The 20,732-nt window shown below is 38.2% G+C and overlaps 1 pseudogene; it reads left to right on the top strand.

The window, feature by feature from the left end:
• Window positions 1-206: 206 nt before the first annotated feature.
• On the top strand, window positions 207-1,088 carry LOC102537811 (very long chain fatty acid elongase 5 pseudogene; annotated as a pseudogene).
• The last annotated feature ends 19,644 nt before the right edge of the window (window positions 1,089-20,732 follow it).

Genomic DNA, 20,732 nt, shown 5'->3' with positions numbered 1-20,732 from the left:
CATTTAATAATAATAAAAGTGTCTGATTCAACGGGAAAGATATTATTATCATAAATTTGTATGTTCTCAAAATATAAAAGAATGACAGAAATAAAAGGATAAATAGAAAATTCTAAGTCAAAGTGAAAGGCTTAAAAACAGCTGTCTTTCTCCTGCCTGCTCGGCTGCTCTGGGCAGCCGCCGCCCTCGGGCTAAGAGGTGTTAAAATGCAACACTTGGATGCTTCACTCAGTACGTATTTCAAGGCATGGCTAGGCCCGGAGGTCCCAGAGTGAAAGGATGGTTTCTCCTGGCCAATTACATCCCTACCAAAGCCTGCTCCATCCTATACTTGCTGATTGTATGGCTGGGACCAAAACCCATGAAGAACAGGCAGCCAGTTCTCTTGCGGGGGCTGTGTGACCTCGGACTCACACTGCTGTCTCTCCATATGTTCTGTGAGTGCGCGACGGGATGTGGGAAGGCAAACGTAACTTCTTCCGTCAGGGCACACGCAGCGCGGGAGAAGCAGCTATGAAGACCATCGGCGTGCTCTGGTGGGGGGGCTTCTCCAAGCTCCTTGAGTTCATGGACACCTTCTTCTGCATCCTGCGCAAGAACCACCACCAGATCGCCGGCCTGCACACCTACCAGCACGCCACCGCGCTCAGCATCCGGGGTTCGCGGTGAACTGGGTACCCTGTGGCCACTCTTATTTTGGGGCCGCCCGTAACAGCTCATCCACGTCCTCACGTACTGGCACCACGTCCTGCCGTCCGTCCCGGCCACGCGGCCGTGCCTCTGCGGGATGAAGGCCCGCATTCAGGGGCAGCTGCTTCAGTCTGTGCCGCCCGTCACCCAGGCCAGCTGCGGGGTCCTCTGGCCGTGAGCTTCCCTCTCGGGTGGCTGTATTTCCAGATCGGATGCATGATTTCTCCGATTGCCCTCTTCACAAACTTCCCCGTTCAGACCTACGACAGGAAGCGGGGCTCACGGAGGAGAGCGCAGCGGGACCACCAGAAGGGCTCGAGGCCGCCGTGAACGGCCACAGCGGCAGCTTTTCTTCCCCGGAAAACAATGTAAAGCCGAGGAGGCAGCGGAAGGCCTGAGGTCCCGGGGCAGAACCCAGACGGAACCACGTGGTCGGATCGTAAGCACAGCCCGACTCGTGCCCGTCGCTCGTTCACAGCTGCTGTCACTGGCCGGCCTCCATAGCGTGACTCGCGAGGGACCTCCTCCATCAGCTCCGGACCCCTAGGAAACGTGGGCAGACCACCCAGGCGGGCAGAAGATTTTTAACTGGGCTCTCGCCGACCCCAGCGCTAGACTGGAGGCAGTGTTACCGCGGTACCCGGACACTGCTGTTGCCTTATCCGTTGTAACATGATCGGTGCTGAACTGTGATTCACAACTGAAGAACACTGTAATCCAAACCTCTTTTTTTTCCAACCTGTAGATCATTCATGCGGTTGTAAATTTGTGTAATGTTACAGTAGAGAAACACACATGGCCTTAAAATTTAAAAAGTAGGGCTCAAAGCTTATCAGTTTCAATTGGGGTATATTTCAAGCTTTCATTCCTTTCTCAATAGCTCCACCCAGAAAAATCAAAGACCGTAATTTACAAAACTATCTTGTGACACATAATGTCAAGTGACTTGTATGTGTGAAGTCGGCACCTTTGGTTTTGTAATATTGGCTTTATGTCAGGCAGTCTCAAACCTAGTGGAACAGTTTAACTTTTTAACAGGTCTTTTTTTTTATTTTGAGTGCCACTATTATTAATGTAAAAAGCAAGGTGGGGGGAGGTTCTAAAGCAGTCTCGATGGAACTTAAATGTGTATTCTTTGTCTTCAAGATTTTAGGAAGTGTGTGGGTTGAGTAAGCTGTTTTAAATTTCAGAAGTGCTAAGTGTTTTTATATGGGAAACAGAGCCCGTCCTGCTCTCCACTTGTAAGAGAAGATACATACTTTTCAAGAGAGAGGATTGAATATTTACTGTTCGACAGAGTCCCATAGATGAGTGCTGGTAAACTGGTTGCCAGGGTCCAGTTTTGGGCTACTTACTGTACTGCTAATCTGTTTTGACACAAACTTCCTTTTAAAATGTGCCTAGCTTACCAAAATGAATAAAGGGAGGGGAAGAAACCTTAGAAAAATTTAAGGTAAAATTAAACAGACAGCTACAGCACAGGAAAACTGGGGAACTGGATCATTTGTTCAGTGTAAATATAATAGCACCTGTAACTTTTTTTCTTTTCTTACATAGAAGCTAAAGATTTGTTTAGAACTGCTTATTTAAAAATAAGACTGCTGATCATAAAATCATGTCTCATGCCCTGGAGGCAGTGGTCGGATAGATAAGGACTGTTGCGTGTGGCATTTTAAAGTGCTGGAATTTAGCCTCAGAACCACATTCTCCGTTGAGGGGATTGAAAAACCACTTGTGACACATCTGAGAAGGTCATTGACAATGTAGAAACGAACTGTTGGTTTGATATTTATGTAAATATCAGTTCACCATGCTTTAATTTTGCACTTTCATATTATAGGGAGACAGTTGGATCTCCTAATGCGTCTTGTGTGTTTTCTGTTTGGAAGGGATTAAGGCCTCTGTCTACATTTACCTTATCTGATCTAGAATGTGTATATTTGTAAATGTGTGTCTCCCCAAGTACTAGTTTGCAAATGTCTTTACGTATTTCAATACAGAAACTGTAATATTCAGTAGTGTGCGGTCAGTGTGCCTCAGCTCATCGGGACACACCCACAATGTTAGTGTCTAAACAGTAATCATTAAAATGTTTTGATTAAAAAAAACTGTCTTTACAAACTGGTAGACAACTGACAAGAAATCAGTAGACTTATAGGGAACTGAAAAACACTATTATCAAAATGATCTAGTTAAGTCAAAAAATGCAGAGTATATTTTAATTAACCATGGAGCTTTTACAATAATGGACAATGTGCTGGATCATAAAGCAAATAAAGTATAAAGCAAATTAAAATATGCAGAATATTTTCATTGTAATTAATCAAAATAGAAACTAAAAATAAATGTTTGAAATTTAAAATTTCTAAATGTTTAAAAAAGAAAACACAATTCTAAATACTCTGATGGTAAAGAAAAGCAAATAAAATTAGAAAATATGTTAAATATTAATTTATGATTAATACAGAAAATGAGATATATCAAAACTTGTGGCATGCAGTTAATGAAGTACTTTCAGAGAAATTATTATTTTAAAGATCTATTTGAAAATTATAAGGATTTACCTAAAGAAACTTTTTAAAAATATAACAAATACAGCACAAATAAAAGTAGAAGGAAGGAAAAATAAACAAAAGAACAAAAATCTATTGCAAAAAAACAAGGTGCAAAAGCAAATCTCAAAAAGTGTACATCACTGTAGATTCTTAAAAACTTTAATAGATAAGAGTAGAGTATAAATACTTATATGACAATAAATATGAAATTTCTTTTGGTATAATTAAAATTTGCTCAAAGATCACATAACTTTAAATATCTGATACAAGAAGAAATTAGAATATCTGAATAATCCCTATTTCAATTTTTAAAAAGTCCATCAATCTTTAAAAACAATGTGAATCATCACATTAATAATAATAATATAATCATCTCAATACATGTAAAATTCTAATTAAATTCAATAGTCATTATTTTAAAAAATCCCATAGGCTTTGATTAAAAATAGAACAGGACATCTTAATCTAATAAAAAAAAGTCTTAAAAATTAGAGATCATTAAATCTACTGAGACTAGGTAAATGCTTATCTTAGAGATTAGGAACAAAATTAAAGTGTCTGCTGTCACCAGTGCAGCTCAAAAGTAACTTAGTAGCCCTACCCCTTGCAGTAATAAATGAAAAAATAAACTCAGAAGTGGGCAACATTGTTCTATATGTAGAAAATACAGAAGAATTGAAAGATAAATGACTAGCATTAATAGGTACCATTAGTTAATATTTGGTTATAAGGTTAATATAAGCACTTCAGTTCTATTTTGATAAAGTCACAGCAAACAAGTGTAAGTGAAACTTTAAAACACCATTCATATAAATGTTGGAGAGGGTGTGCAGAAAAGTGAACCCTTTTATACTGTTGGTGAGAATGTAGTTTGGTGCAGCCATTATGGAAAACTGTATGGAGTTTCCTTTAAAAACTTAAAACAGACTTACCCTTTGATCCAACAATCCCACTCCTGGGCATATATCCGGAGGAAACTCTAATTTGAAAAGAATTTGAAAAGATACAGGCACTCCAGTGTTCACAGCAACACAATTTACAATAGTCAAGACATGGAAGCAGCCTAAATGTCCATTGACAGAAGACCGGATAAAGAAGTTGTGGTATATTTATACAATGGAATACTACTAAGACATAAAAAAGAATAAAATGATGCCATTTGCAGCAACATGGAAGGATCTAGAGATAGACATTCTAAGTTCTAAGTGTAGTAAGCCAGAGAGAAAGAAAAGTACCATATGGTATCTATCATATGTGGAATTAAAAAAAAAAGACACTATGACTCACCTACAAAACAGAAATACACTCGCAGACTTAGCAAACAGTCTTACGGTTACCCAGGAAATGGGGTTGGAAGGGGTAAATTTTGGAGTTTGAGATTTGCAAATATTAGCCACTATATATAAAAATAGGTATTAAAAGTTTCTTCTGTATATCAGAGGAAACTATGTTCAATATCTTGTAATAACCCTTAATGAAAAAAATATGAAAACGAATATATGTATGTATATGCATGACTGGAGCATTATGCTGTACACCATTGTAATTGACCGTACTTCATTTTTAAAAAATGAAAAAAGAGTTGCATCTGAAGGGTGGCCATATTTCATCCTCTGACCCTTTTGCTGGGGAAAGGAATCCAAAATTTTTACACAAACTCTTTTGACACAACCATACAAAGTTTTCTGATTATTATTCTTTGAATATCATGACTGACATTTAGGCAAGAAATTAAACTAACAATAGTTGCAAGGTTGGACAAATTAAGATTCTGAAAGATAGTGTGGGCATCGCAGCAAGACTACAGAGGTGCAGAGTTGGATGAAGACTTTCCACTGCTGTGCTAAAGCAACTTTGCACCAAAAAAAAAAAAAAAAAAACGACTTTATATGGACATGTTGAGAAAAATTGACAGGGAGACAAAAATCCAGGAAAAAAAATAGAGTTAACAAAAAATGCTGATGATGGCAATAATATATAATCTGGCAATAAATAGTAGATAATTTTGTGCCCCAATGAATTTTGCATCATTATTGAGATTGTTAACATTCAATAAATTGCACACAATAAATCATAAATAAATACATAATAATAAACTCATTTGATGAGTTTTGCTTATGTACACGCCTGTGAAATCATCGCCACCATCAATGTAATGAACATATTCATTGACTCCAAAAGTTTCTTCATGGCTTTATTAATCCACTCCTCTCCTAGTCCCTATGCAGCCGGTGATATTGTCAACTGAAAAAAAATGCACAACCTAAAAGTTGAGAATTATGTTATTCGGTGGACTTTCTGAGGACTTCAAGTCTGCAAGGCAGCCTCTCAGATCGCTCTGAGGGACTGCTCCAACTAGGTAAGAGAGGAGCCAGGATATACAGGAGTTTTGCAACAAAGATGTTTGATGTTTGCAACATCAAAAGTTTACTGCTAATTAAAGAAAACCAGATATCTCAAGTTAATGAATTTAGAAATTTTCTAGATATGGGAAGATGCAAGAGTTTGGTTTTACCAAAAATACTCATTTGAGATGCACCTTAGCTCTCCAGGGCCAGTATCCTGCCCTTTCCCAACCTGAGCCCCCCAGGTTGCAGCATTAGGGGTGGCAGTGGCTGAAGTCTTGGCAGTGGGCAGCTGGTTTCCCTCCATCCTGAGCTCTCTCAGGCTCACCATAGAAGTGGCAGTAGTGGCTGATGGCTTGATGGCCACAGCACCATTTGTTGGCTGATATGGCAGGCAACATTTTTTCATTCACAATGTATTTTGCAAAACTATCAATTAGTTTGTATTTTCTGGAATTTTATATAAATAGAATCATACTTTTTTATGGGCTGGTTTCTTGCATTCACTATAATGACTTCTATTTTCATCCGTATTTTTTGTGCACATCCAATGACATGCTGTTAAATAACAATCATCTCTCTGGTGGCAGAGGGCAGTTGAAGAATTTGCTGATTCGCATGGTGTAAATATTTATCACCATGACTAATTTCAAGCTGCCAACCTGATGTCACTGAACTCAAAATCAAATTTGCTCAGTGACAAAACAGATGCACACTATCAGAACTTGTGGGTCATTAACAGCCAAATCTAGCGCATCACTGTATATATCTATGTTTTATTCCTTTTTATTATTGAGTAGTATTTCATTATATGGATATTTGCTTATCCATTCACCTGTTGATAATCATTTGAGTTGCTTCCAGTTTAATGATATTATAAATAGAGATGCGATGAATATTCTTTTTCAAGTCTTTGTTTGGACACATTGTTTCTTTTATCTCGGGCTAATACCTAATAATGAAATGGCTGAGTCATACTTAAGATTTATGTTTTACTTGTAAGAAATTATAAAACTTCTCCAAAATCATTGACTCATTTTACATTCCCACCAGCAGTATAAGAATGTCTCAGTTACTCCACATTTTCCGCAACACTTAGTGTCACCAGTATGTTTTATTTCTGTCATTCGAGTGTCACTATAGTATACCTAGCTTCTAGTTGTGGTTTTAACTTGCATGCACCTAGTGACCAGTGATGTTGAAGATCTTTTCAATTGCATATTTGCCAACCAAATATCTTCTTTGGAAAGCGTCTATTAAAATATTTGCCCTATGTAATTCTCCTTTGTTTCTAAAAAATTTAGAATTTTAGCTCTCACACATTGATCTATATTCCATTTTGAGCTAAATTTTGTGTATGATATGAGTTAAGGATTAAATTTCATTTATCTGGAAATAGCTAATCAATTGATTCAGCACCATTTGTTGAAATACTATCATTTCCCATTGCTAAATAGATTTTTCTTTAATTATAGATACTCATATATGACTCTAATAAGGTGAGACATGATGAAGCTGTACCTTTGAGAGCTTTGAATTACAGCTTAAAGAATTTAAATTTTATTGTGAGGTGTTACAGAATGAGAACAGAGATATTCTATGTAAAGAAAAATGAGATTATCAAGAATGTTATATTAATTATTAAAAAAAAAAACAGAATATACCAGAGATTTGTAACCTTTTTGAGTTGTTTTTTAGAGAATTTATTAAAATTAGCAAACCTAAGAAAAGTGCCTGAAAATACACACACACAAAGTTTTGCATGCAGAATCAGTAAGTATCAAAATCTACCTATAAAATATTAAAGTCCACATAAACAGTGCAAAAAACCCCAAATGAAATACAACAACTATGATTAGCTTTTCAAAATGTTTTCCTATTGTTTAATTAAGCAGAAATTTGCTTAACTAGAGAGTTTTATACCAGCAGGAATGCAAAATGGGCTTATTTCCTAACCTAAAATAACTTAACTTCAAAATTGACACAAAACGAAACAATTAAATGATCATTATTACTGTGGAAATCATTGCAACTCTGCTTACCTCCTTCCTGTAGAAAACTTTAGGGCAAGGGAGTTTTTGTTTGTTTGCTTGTTTGTTTTGGTTTGGTTTGGTTTGGTTTGATTTGGTTTGGTTTTTGCCATTTTCACATATCCTTACCTTTTCCTCATATACCATAGAAATGCCCTGAAAATTCCAATATAATAATCACTAGAATCAAACTGAATCATTTCTCAAAAAAACGCTTGTTGTCCAAATTGAGTTTTCAACAAGCTATAAGTATCAGCCACAGTAATTGATTAAAGTAAATATTTTAAAAATCACTGTTTAATGTAACGGTATTAGTATTTAATACTATAACCATATAAGTAAATGTGAATGTTTTAAATAAAAGCATAAGAATATGAATACATGACTTATTGGAGGAACTTTGTTAATTCCCATGTTTTGGTTTGCAAATTATGGTTATTTTATCTGAACAGATGAAGATGGATTCTTAAATCTCTTTCTAGATCCTAATGGATTAAACATCAATTAAAAGAATAACCTACAAAAACATCATTAGCTTCTGAAATTCCTGAAAATCCGTGAGACACCAAAATTCACAGCAAGAAAAAGCAGAAACAGTGGAGGAGAAATATAGCATCAGATGTGATGGATTCTGGAGCTGCTTTTTGCACACTCCAAAAAGTCTTCAGGAAAGAGGAAGATGGCAAGGAACTGGGTTTTGCATCAGCAAAGCCATTTGTGCTCGCCCCAGGTAGGAATGGCCACATGCTCTGTGCTTCCAGTACTGGTTTTGCACATTGTCTAGGGTCCTAGACAAGGGCCTGGTGCCTGCTCCTCCCTCCTCTCACTATATTTCCTGCATAAACACTCTTTAGTCATTGGATTATGCCTGAAATTATACTCCTAGAGTTTTATATGCCCCCTCTCTCCCTGTGCATCCTTCTCCAAAGTTACATCTCAGTGTGCACAGATTATAAATCAGATTTTGAGATTCTGATGGAGGTGGTGTTGGGGATGGGGACAGTAAGAGGCAGTGGGAATCTGATGAAGAAAATGCCAGCAGGCCACAAAGCTAGAAAAATAATGGTGAGGTTGAGAACCCAAAGGGCAAGGGAGCCCTCTGTGAAGAGCTTCCTCTTGCTTCCGCGTCTGTACCTCCTGGAATTACCCAACGACAGCATTTACAACTCTGCTGCGTTAGTTGGTGTTTGTGTACACGTCTGTCTCCTCCTGTAGCCTGTAAGCTATTCTAGATAAAGAGTTGCGACGCACGGTGGAACTTGATTTAACCAATAAATTCATTTTTAAAACCCTAAGTTCCAAGGTTTATAGAGTGTTATCCTAGAAGGTCCTTAGGAGACAGTTATAACTCTTAGTGTTTAATATTCGAGACTGGAGGGAGAGAGGCTTGTCTTATGAATTTACTGCCCCAAATCCGTAGTGTTATGTGATGTGTGTGTGTGTGTGTGTGTGTGTGTAGATGGTGGTTGTGGTTCCACAGGAGAAGGGAGAAGTGATCCACAAAGACATTTTACCCCCAGGGTATCTAAATATCCAAATTCTTTAGTTCAGAATATGACTTGAAAAATTTTCTCATCTTGCTGTAATGAACATTTGGTTCACGTGCAAGTTCCTCCCATCCAGAATCCATGTATTTTTCTGTAGCTAACGATGCAACTGTCAACTCAGAAATCAACATCTCCATTTTCTGTGAGGGAATCTGCCCTTCCTCACGGTGAATCATAGGTCACAACAACCTCGAAGCGTCCAGAGGATGCACAAACACACATTTATTGTTTATCTGTACAACACACCCAAGAGCCGTCTCCCCTCCTTAGTGGAGGGTATAATTTGAAGCTAAGAGTCTGCAATGCTCATGGCTTTTAGATAGATTATTTCTTTGTTTTGGTTGTTTTGAGAGTGCAGATGTTTCAGCTCCTGGGTAAATTGCAGGCTTTTAAGGCTTTATATAGCTATTTTGTTTTTAAGCAGACAGGATTTCACTTTTATTTTTTTCTGAGTTCATTCATATGTACAGATGGAAAGCAGCAGAGGGTAGCATTTATTTATGTTCTATCGAATATCAGGTACACATTAGCCCAAGAAGGCTAATAATGGTGACTTAAACAAGCCTGCCTTCTTAGATCCCAGCCCCTGAGGTTAATTTCTGTAATGGCAGAACAGGGGGACAAGAAACAAAGCCCGCAGAAGGGACGGCTACGTGATGCGAAGAGTAGTTCCATCATGTCAGTGCAGTAAGGTAGATGGATGGAAAGCAAAGGCAAGCATATAAAAGGGCTGGGAAAGAGATGAGGAAGGTTCTGCAATGTCTTGGCCCAGTTTCTATTCTGTCGAGATTAAAGTAAAATCAAGAAAGTGATCATAAGAAATCTACTCCCCTAATTTTCTACATGAATGAGTTAGGACAACTGTCAGACAAATTTGAAGAACCATTTGTTTGAGCTAAAGCAATGAGTAAATAGCAGTTATATCCACTTACTTTCTATAATTCTAATTGATGATAACAAATGAAAGAAGACATTAAGAGGAAATCATTCTCTAACAGTGGAGGTTGGGAAAAATTGGAACTAGATAGCAACAATAAAAAAGCATTGGAGATTTTTTAATTTTAAATACCAAAAACAGTATGTTTTCACTCTCTCGTTCCTCCCTGGTGCTACAGTGGCTTCACCATGTTGAACTGCTCGCTGAGACCCTGGCAACCCCTATGGTGTCTTACCTTCAAACCTCACACTTAGCTGCTTCATAGGGCCCTTCCACCCTTTGCCTCTCATCGAATTCCCTCTGGGTCCTTTATGACAATGTTAAAAATTCCAGTTTCTCAGCAAATCTATAGAACATTAGACAACTCACTTCTTTGGGATTTCTCCATCCCTAAAATTAGCAAATTGGAAGTCATCTTTATTGTCACTTCTGTTTCTGGTCCTTGAGTTAATTCCACAAGCACAAAAATGTCCATGCACCTTAGAAGTCTCTGCCTCTCCCCATTTTCTAGGCACGGTTCCGCAAACATTTATGCTCCTAAGTTGCATTGTATAACGTATATTGTGCTTAAATATGAGTTTTGCAAGTATTTAGTTGCCTAAATTTTCCCTCCACCGAACTATGAGCTCATCATGATAATATAATTCATAAATTGATTTTTCTCACCTCTGACGCCATGCATTTTTAAGTTCTTAAATGTTTGTGGAATAAGTGAATGACCTATTCAATTTTGAGATTAGAGAGTTTTAGAAGATTCAGTGATGTGTCAGCACATGGTTTAATGCTTTATGTTTACCTGGAAAGGAGAACACATTTGAAGAAAAATGGCTACCTCAAATATCTTCACATTGGAGCCAGAATATTATAGTTTTAAACAGATGACTAATGCTTAAAGTGGTCTACAATGAGACATAAAGCAGTTAAGTTTCTGTCTTTGGAAGTGCTTCCGCAGGGCACTATGGCCACTTTGAAGGAGTCACACATGGAATAAAGAGTAGTAAGTGTTTTCTGAAGTCTCCTTTTACTATGATTCTTGGAGTCTATCGCTGGAGATACGTGTACCCAATACAGACGTCCTGCACCGGCATGAATATTGGAGGACCAAGAACTAAGAAGATGACTTCCAGTGGGCACAACGGTCAATTTTGGTGAAGCCAGAAACCCTTGGAAACGACGGCTCATGCTGAGGGCTTGGAGGGCTCGGGTCACAACATCTTTGTACAAGTCTTGGCATCAGAAGTGTGAGTTCAGGCTCAGGCTCTGCTAATAAAGGGCTGTGAGTTTGGGGCAGATATCCTCAATTTCCAGGGTCTTAAATGTATGCTCCAAAAAAAAATTTAAAAAGGTTAGGCAAGGTAATTTAAACTATTCTTGCCAGAGTTAAGTGATTGGCTATTGATAGGGACTGAGAAATAATTAATTTCTAAAAATCCTGAGAGCTGATTATCCAAAGACACATAGCTATGAGTGATTGGCTATTGATAGGGACTGAGAAATAATTAATTTCTAAAAATCCTGAGAGCTGATTATCCAAAGACACATAGCTATGTGTGATTGGCTATTGATAGGGACTGAGAAATAATTAATTTCTAAAAATCCTGAGAGCTGATTATCCAAAGACACATAGCTATGAACCAGTCCCTCACTTCACAAAATTATTGTTTGTTTTACAAAGGATTTCCTTGAGAAAGCATGCTCATAAATGCTTATTTATATCAATTTTATTCACACATAGTCTACTATAATGAGACAAAATTGGTCAGTATTGGGCAAGTAGAAGTGAGGAGATTGTAAACATTATCATTACCATTATTGTACGACTTCCTATGCATAAAACTACAGTGACTAAAAATAAAGATTTTACAAGTCTTTTATTAATCACAGGACAATTTATCTGTTGCTAACTTTATGCCTGCCTGCTCCACGGAAAAGCTTGCTGACTGAGAAAACGTCACGGACGCTTCAAGTGAGTTTTAATTGAAAGGACTGTCTTCAATGAAGTTTATGTTTTGAGGAGGGCTTTTGTTTTATGGCTGACTTTATTTCTTTTTAAGAGCCAAACTTTCCTTCATTTGTCTCATGAATTGCATTTTATCTTAATGAGGAAATATCTCTATCAAGAAATAGTAAGAAATGACAGACTTGGGACAGAGATGACATGTCAAGTCAGATGACATGCTAGATCACAGAAATACTGGAAGTCAGTTTGTACGTTCCACCCTAACTCTTACTCTACATTTATCATCCCCATCACTTGTTCAGTTGTTTAATGCCTCAGATTATCCCAAATTTCCACACCATTATGAAAAGTAGTATTTTTTATTGAGTTATAGTCAGTTACAATGTTGTGTCAATTTCTGGTGTGCAGCGCAACTTTTCAGTCACACATGAATATACTTTTATTCATTTTCATATTCTTTTTCTCCATGAGCTGCTACAAGATCTTGAATATATTTCCCTGTGCTATACAGTAAAAATAGTATTTTAAATTCACCCACTTGGAGCTGCTCATGGTTAACCTTCTTTAAAATATCACATCTGTTATCTAAGATGAAGGAATTATAGCTACATTACTAAAGTATGTATAAATCTTTGCATTTTACAAAGCACCTTTCCCCATGTATTATCTGATTATAACCTTGCAATATTTTCTTGAGGTGCATATGTTAGATATTATTCATATCTCTTATAAATGACATAGGAAATAATTCAGAAAGTTTAAGTAGTCTAGTCACAGTCACTGAGCTAATCTGTGACAGAAGATCAATTCCAGCACAAGTTTATCTATTGCAAAAGTTGCTCTATTCAAACAATGCTTCTATTGTGGTGATCCATGCCAATCATAAATGTCCCTACTTCATCTTGTCTTCTCCATGTTGTGTCCTCTTCTTTTTACTCCTTCTTTATTCATTTATCCTCTGAGCCTTCATTTTATAATTAGAAAAGTCCTAAATTAGGAAAAATAAACCAAGTAATCCTTGAGACAGACATCTATTTCTTCAGCGGTAAATAGCTGAAACACCCAGGATGACCCAGCTATGTTCTTATAGATCTCATAGTATAATAAAAGTTGCATCTCATCAAAACCCTCCATTTAACAGTTTAAAAAACAGGGTCTCAGAAAAATCTAAGTGCCTTGGACAATGTCAACAATTAGTAATAGAACTAAGGCAGAAACTAAAGTTGGCAACACTAACTCTTGTACATATTTTTTAAATGCTATTTACTATTTTTTAAATACTGTTTTAAAAATACTATTAAAATGCTATTAATATTCTCTAGGAAAAGAAGTTGCACACAGTTCCTCAGTTGTATTGCTTCATCTCACCAGAATCCTTTCTTTCTGTCCCACCAAACTATAAAAATTCCCAATTTTGAATATGTTTGTCCTCCTCAGAAACCAACCAAGAATCTCACTGGAGTTTTCTGAGCATATTACCTCTTGTAGTGGGTGGTGACCTGCGTGTCTAGTTTCTAATCGCTCAGGCTCCTGTGTGGAATTCACAAGCGGAAAAGGACATTGTTGCCTTTTAAAATGCCTTGGTTGGACAGAAACCAACTGAATGAAACTCAGCCACAGTGGAATGCCCGCACTTCCATTGTAACAGAGAACAAATCTGACTCCATATTGGTCTGTTTCTTTAGTTTTGACCACTGTGCCCTGTTTCCCAGGCTCAGTCTTGCCAGCCCTGCACCTTTTGGGAAACAATGTTGCCTTTGGCCTGAAATAGACAGGAGAGCCTGTTCTCCCAGTGCGGACCTTTAAGGATGTCAGCACTTCTGCAGAGATGGCAAGTTGCAAAATAGAGAATAGCCTTTGTTTTGTTGGAGGTTTACAGGGACACCAAGGCCTGACCCACATGGACGGCTGCAAGAACAAAGAATTCCTGCAGCAAGAAGTCTGCAACAATGAGCCCCACCCACTCGCGTGCTCTCTGTCTCTCTTTTTTTTTTTTTTTTTTTTTTTTGTATAAAAAGAGCCTGTTTTCTGACTGGAGCACGATGGTTCTCCAAGACATTGGTCTGCCAGCTTTCCAAATAAATTCGCTATTCCTTGCCCCAACACCTCGTCTCCCGATTTATTGGCCTGTCGTGCAGCGAGCAGAACAAGTTTGGACTCGGTAACACCATGAGAACAAGAGAGTCAAAGTGTGGTCAACATGGAGATGCACCACTTAGATCACCTTTGAAAGAAGCTTAGCCGCCAGTTGTGAGAAGTGTAGTCAGCAGACAGTGTCCTGTCAGCCCCTGTTAAGCTCCGTGCAGCCAGACCCCGCTTTCCCTGAAGTCATGTTCTCCTCACCTCTTCCAGGGCAACCCAAATCCTGTGTCTGACAAGAGGCATCCCAGAGATATAAATCTGCCCCCTCTTCAGCCCGGCAGGGTACAGCCCTAACGGGCATCCTCACTCCAGGGTTCTGCCAAGTTAGTGGAGGGCTGGTCTGGCAGGCACCACCATTTGCCTTTTCCACTACCCAATTCTGTTTTCTCCCCCTTTCCTTCATAATGACTGCTGATAAATATCTTGTATCCCATATATTTCATCATGTGCATCCCAGAAACAAAGCCTACAACAGACAGCTGCTATGTAGGAAAAGCCAAACAAACAAACAAACAAACAAACAAACAAACAAAAACACATATGCTGGGAGAGGCAAATCCAGGAATCAAAAAGAGTTATGATACTTTGCATTTTCTGCTTTTATTTTCCTGAACCCGGCTATAACTCTGCCTTTTAGTTCTGCATGCCAACTTCACAGATCAGAATAAATCACTATCACTATTTTTAGTATTAGCTTAATTTAATTCAAATCAGGTTTCTTTCTAATAACTGTAGCCATAACTGTATAACTGACTGTGACTGAATGCTGTATTTCGTGGTAGTGGTACAAAGTACAACAAAAGCTAAAAGAATGAAAATATTACTGGGAGCTATGAAAGACAAAGAAGGACACAAGAATGCCAAGATTTTAGTCATTTTTTTCCTCTAGCCCCATGTTTACTTTTTCTTTCTTCCTTTTTCACTTTCTCTTCCTTTTCTTTTTCTTTTTTATTTATTTTTTCTTTTCTTGTTGCCTTAATTCCTCCTGTTTCTTTGTTCTTTCCTGATATCTGAATCCCCCATTTTTTCCCCCCAATCCAACATCCTAAGAAGATTCCAAAGTTGCCAGAACAGCAAATGGAGTTTCTAAGGATGGGTACTGTGTCTGCCTGTTCTTAGATATGATAAGGAACAGGCAGTGATAGAATTTCAGCAGGTCTTGTATGGCATGACCAGGGGCTGGTGTTAGAGAAAAGGAAATAAAAGACCATGAACAAGAAAATGTAGGTCCTGCTGCATTTTATTCCATGTAGAAAAATTACAATCTCCAGTTTAGTTAAGGTACCTAAATCCTGGTTTTTTTTTTCTCGCTCCTTTTTCCCTTTTATTAGGTAGAATTCTTACAGTTCAACTGCACACACACATTATATTACATGTAAATACACGTATACTGCATTTTTTTGAGTTTACATATATGTACTAATTATTGTTTATGTTCTTTTTAGCCTAGCATCTGTCATGTTCTTCCTCTTTCTTCCTAGTTCAATGACATTTTCCTCATCCCCCAAATCCCTAATTTACCAGGTTAGAAATTCCATGAGAGGGAGAAACATATCAATCCTTTTACCTTGGTATCCCCAAAGGTAAGCACGAGTCCTAGGGAGATATTTAATTGTGGATTTGCCGAGACATGTGAGTTTCTTTGTTAATAAGCAAATATTTAGCCTTTTGCAACTGTAACATATTTTATAGAAGTTGTTTTATTTCACCTGATGACAGGAGTCAGGCCTCCAAAAGAGTTGCCCTCAGGCAGATCCACATCGTGAAGACAATGGGGTCTTCTGCGTCAGCGACCCCGTTTAGCTTCCCACTGCACCACAGCTTCCCGCTTTGTTAGCAAGACCAGCAGCAGGCTGCAGAGACTGTCCCTCACTCAGCTGGCTGCCTCCAGTGATAAGTGATAAAAGTAATACAACAAAACTTCCTGGGATACAAGCAGATCAAAATTATAGCCTCCTCCAAAGATACGGTTTTTCTTTATTAACATGCAAATGAATGATGAGCAAAGAAGAGTCTGCCAAGTCTCATTTTGTTTATTGAGTAGGGAGGACTGAAGACATGATTGGAAGTCCAACTGAAGCACACCTTCAGCTGTTCCAGTAGATCTGTAGTCATGGAAACCAGATAGGTTGATAGAACCCTGGGATCTAGGGCAGCTGAATACAGTAAATGATGGCAGAATAGTTAGTGATGACTGGGCAAGACTTCAGACATCCTGGGACATGCAAAGCAGCAACTGGCTCCAAAACAGAAAGCTTCAGTCTCATGAACTCGCGTGCAGGATTCATCAAGTGCATGGAAAGGCGGTGTGGAGTCTTTGACCTGCAATTACATTCTCCGTGCAATGGTATCTCCTGATTCCCTAGCACATGCATTTTATCATTCTCTTTTCATCTTCCAAGAGCTGTCCAGGTGTCTGCTCCTACCTCCTTACTCACCGTCCCCCTCCTTAGTGGTCCAAACTGACAGTTGCGCATGAGCCAAGGTGGGTGCTCCCCTTGCTCCCATGCTACGCTCAATGCCCTCTTCCTCTTTTTCTCCTAAAAATGAATTCTCATGTTATATTATCCACAGTTTCCTTAATTTCTACACCACATACTTCTAAGAATCACAAATATCATCTAAATGACACATAGCTGGGTTTTAATTTATACTGTTCTTCCACTATGCCATTTTTTTGAGAAAATGTACCCACAGTGTGTGTTCCTGCAGGTAAGGGTTTATGTTTTATCAGTTCTTCCAGGTGAATTAGCATGTGACTAGGTCACTAGGGCATACTTAATACAAAGTGACAGATTCATGTGTTATCAAGCATTGCATATGCACAAACTATACATAAATTTGTTCTCTTGCCCTATAAAATTATCTGTTCCTTACACTTTTACAAATATCACATGGCATTTTCAAGCTGCTTCTGGAAGTGGAAACGGCTTTGCTCTAAACATGAATAAACATAAATGTCATCAATAAAAAGACACTGTAAATTACACACAAAGCCCCCTCTAGTGAATCCAACCATATCTAAATCCTTTTGCGCATGTTTGATACATTGACAAACTTTTTTTGCCATCCTGTTCATATTTTAGCAGCAGACTTTGCACATCAGAATAAATGCATTTTTCATAATAAATTTACTGAATAATTTTACACTACTCCATTTTCTTTTTCAAATTGACACTCAGGTGAGGTTTGAGAAACCTTTTTTATACAAAATACTTTGAACTACATTAAGGTAATGGAGCTGCCGCGAGTCACTGGATGAGTCTGAGCTGGAGGTTAGCAGGTTGTTTATCTCCTCTTGCCATGCCAGTGACGTCTTACCATGACATGACGTAATAGACATTGTCTGGTTTAATAAAAGACAGTCCCCTTCAGTATTTGAGGAGAGAGATTTCAATCAGCTCACAGTCTGGGACTTAATCCACTCTCATGTTGAAATCATCTTAATTTACCACGAAGCATGCTATTGAAAGCATGTTTGCTTGGACCGGCTTCCGACTGAGAAAGCCCACAGCAAAAAGAAGACTAACAAGCAAGGTCAAGGATATTTTCCAAGAAGGGATGGCTCCTGATCACTTCCCTCAATTTTTCATCGCCAATTTGGCTGTGGCACACGAAGACTTCCATCTAAAATCAGTCAAACTCCCAGAAGACTTGTGTCTAGAGAGAAGGCTGTCTGATGTGATAAACAGCAAATCTCCATCAGTCCAGTGCAACTCAGAACACTCTAAAGAGAAGAGTATGAAGAAAAGAGAAACTTGGTACAAGGAGGATTCCCTGTTCCTGGCTAAGGGTCTTGCTGACAGCAAGAATGTACAAAGTGCTAGACATCACTCAGACCCAGCAGGCAGGGCTGCGCTGTCACTGTCACATCTCCCCAGAGTTACAATCCCAGACAGGCTGCTCACCCTAGGTGAGAGCCCCAACCTACCAAGGAAATAATTGACTCCTCTTTGAGTTTGCCGCAACTGAACTCAGATCTCTGTTATCATAGAGTGAATGGGTCATTGGCCTTCAGAGTAACCCATCAGACTTTCTGGATAGATCAGGAAACCCAAGCAGTCATTTCTAGACCCCTGGCTTGTTAGTGAAGCAGGGTACACAACATCTTTGGGCCAAAATTTACTTGCCTCTCCAACACATTGCCCTGTTGGGCCTGAAAACTGCCATTTCAAGGAAGAGAGAAACACTTTTCAAAGAGACCCCATTCTGTATCTCCTTTTCTCTGGCTTCCTCCAGGGAGAGGAAGAGCCATCAATACAGAGTTTCAATTCTGAAAATACTTTAAAAAATTATTTGGAATCCTCCACTTAAGACTGGCCATTAGCAAACGGTAGAGTAGCTCAGTGTAGAGTGTGGCTTTACTTTGAGACCTTTGTTTTCAGCTTCTCTCCCCCCTTCAGTTATCACTTCCTCTGATGGAATTGCTCTGAGCCTGAGTATCCTGCCCTTCTTTCCTCATCATGCCCTTAGTAAGCAGACAGCAAATGCAAATCTTCTCACAAAATCACTTTCAACTTGATTTGTGCATGTTTAAGTCACTATTATGTTTTCCAAGGAAACTTATTATTACCTTACTGTGAACCCAGCACCATTCTAATTGTTATGGGACATTAAAAAATAGTATTAGTGGAAATTCTGGGCCTCAAACTTAATAGTTAATCTTAACAATAGTTAATGAATGTTCACTATGTGGTTGCCACTCGGCCGAGTGCTTTGCAAGAATCACCCTCTTAACCCTATGACATAGGTCCCCTACTGCTACTCCTGGGAAGCTTATGATGATAAAGAAACGTGTTCTCTATGTCACACGTAGAAAGTAACAGAGCAGGATCTATTCCCCGGCTACAAGGCCTGAAACCTTGAACTTTTCACCACTATGCTGTATCAACTCCCTAAAGACAAAATACACAGACCAATGAGAGATGTGTGATACAGCCAACAGTGTGAGACGCTGAAATGTAGATATTCAAATGCCAATATCCAGATGCGTGGCCAGGAAAGGAAAACCCACGGAGGCACAACTTGCCCTTCACTAGAATAAAAAGCTTGAGACTCAAGCATTTATCTGTCTTTACTATTGTATTCCTAACCCTTACTCCACAGTTTGTCACAGAATGTAATAGCTATTTTCTGAATGAATTATTTAAAAGTCATTAGCAAATCAACAGAGAAATATATTTTGAATGTATAGAGAGGAGGGAAGGTGTCGTTACTGATAGAGGAAGATATGGTTTTTTCCTTTTTTCACTTATTCTACTGACAAATACTTGCTGAGATTCTCTGTGCCAGTGGCCCACACGCAGGATAAAGTTACTGTAGGCACTCAGTTGCGCTTGGTCAGGTGGAAGATCTAGAACCACCCAAGTTTTTGGAGGAAGCGGACAAAAGCACAGAAGTTTGTTTGGACATGGACAGACGTACTTTCTGATCCTGTTTATGTCCCAGGGCAGCCTCATTAACTTGGGGGATGATCATAACTTTTAAGGGCACTATATTTCATGACCCCATTTTATATATACTGAAATGCACTTTCAAGGAAAATTCGTAGCTAGAAACCATTTTAAAATGGACCTACTATTGGCACAGTTGATGAAATTTGAATATTGATTAGCTATTCCTTTTTATAAATATTAAATTTCTTTTTTTTTTTTTGGTGGGGGAGGTAATTAGGTTATTTATTTATTTATTTATTTATTTATTTATTTATTTATTTATTCTTTTTAGAGGAAGCACTGGGGATGGAACCTGGGACCTCATGCTCGCTAAGCGTGCACTCTACCACTTGAGCTATATCTCCCCCTCTTAAATTTCTTGATTTAGATAATGTCTTGATTTAGATGGTTCTGTAAGAGAATGTCCCTGTTTTTAGAATATACAAGCTTGAATATTTAATGGTAAAAGTCTACAATACCCTCAGCTTACTTTAAAATGTGTCAGAAAAAAATACAAATGTATGATCAGTTCTAAAGCAAATGAGACAGCATACGAACAATGGTGGAATCTGTGAAGAGCATATACGGGAATTTCGTGGACCACTTTAGCAGCTTTTCTGTGAATTTGAAGTTATACCAAAATATGCAGTTTAAAATAAAGTAAGACCTTCAGATAACCTCCCTAAGTGAGGTTCCTTTTATCTACACCTAAGATTTGGCTTCAAATCACTTGTTTCATTGTTGAATAGGAAACGCATTAACAGGTTATCATATTCATCATCATTTCTAAACCACTTATAGACCAAATAGCAATTTTTTTGGTCTTATTTGTAAATTCTACTAAGGCAAGTAACCAGTTGATTATGGGAAAATAAGGCACTGTGATAGACACATTATATATATATTTAAAATGGTGCTAAGTTTTGAAGAATGAATATTTAATTTTTTTAATAATCAGTTAAGTAGAGATAATTATTCCTATTTTTAGACAGGTAAAATTCACACTAAAAAAAAAGTTAGCTATATTGACAGTTACTTATTGGCATTTACCAATCTGCCATGGAACAGATATTCTCCATTCTGTCTGTGCA

Source organism: Vicugna pacos, chromosome 24, assembly GCF_048564905.1.
Source record: "Vicugna pacos chromosome 24, VicPac4, whole genome shotgun sequence".
NCBI classification, from domain to species: domain Eukaryota; kingdom Metazoa; phylum Chordata; class Mammalia; order Artiodactyla; family Camelidae; genus Vicugna; species Vicugna pacos.
The sequence above is the reverse complement of the archived record's forward strand: the minus strand, read 5'-3'. Positions and strand labels throughout refer to the sequence as shown.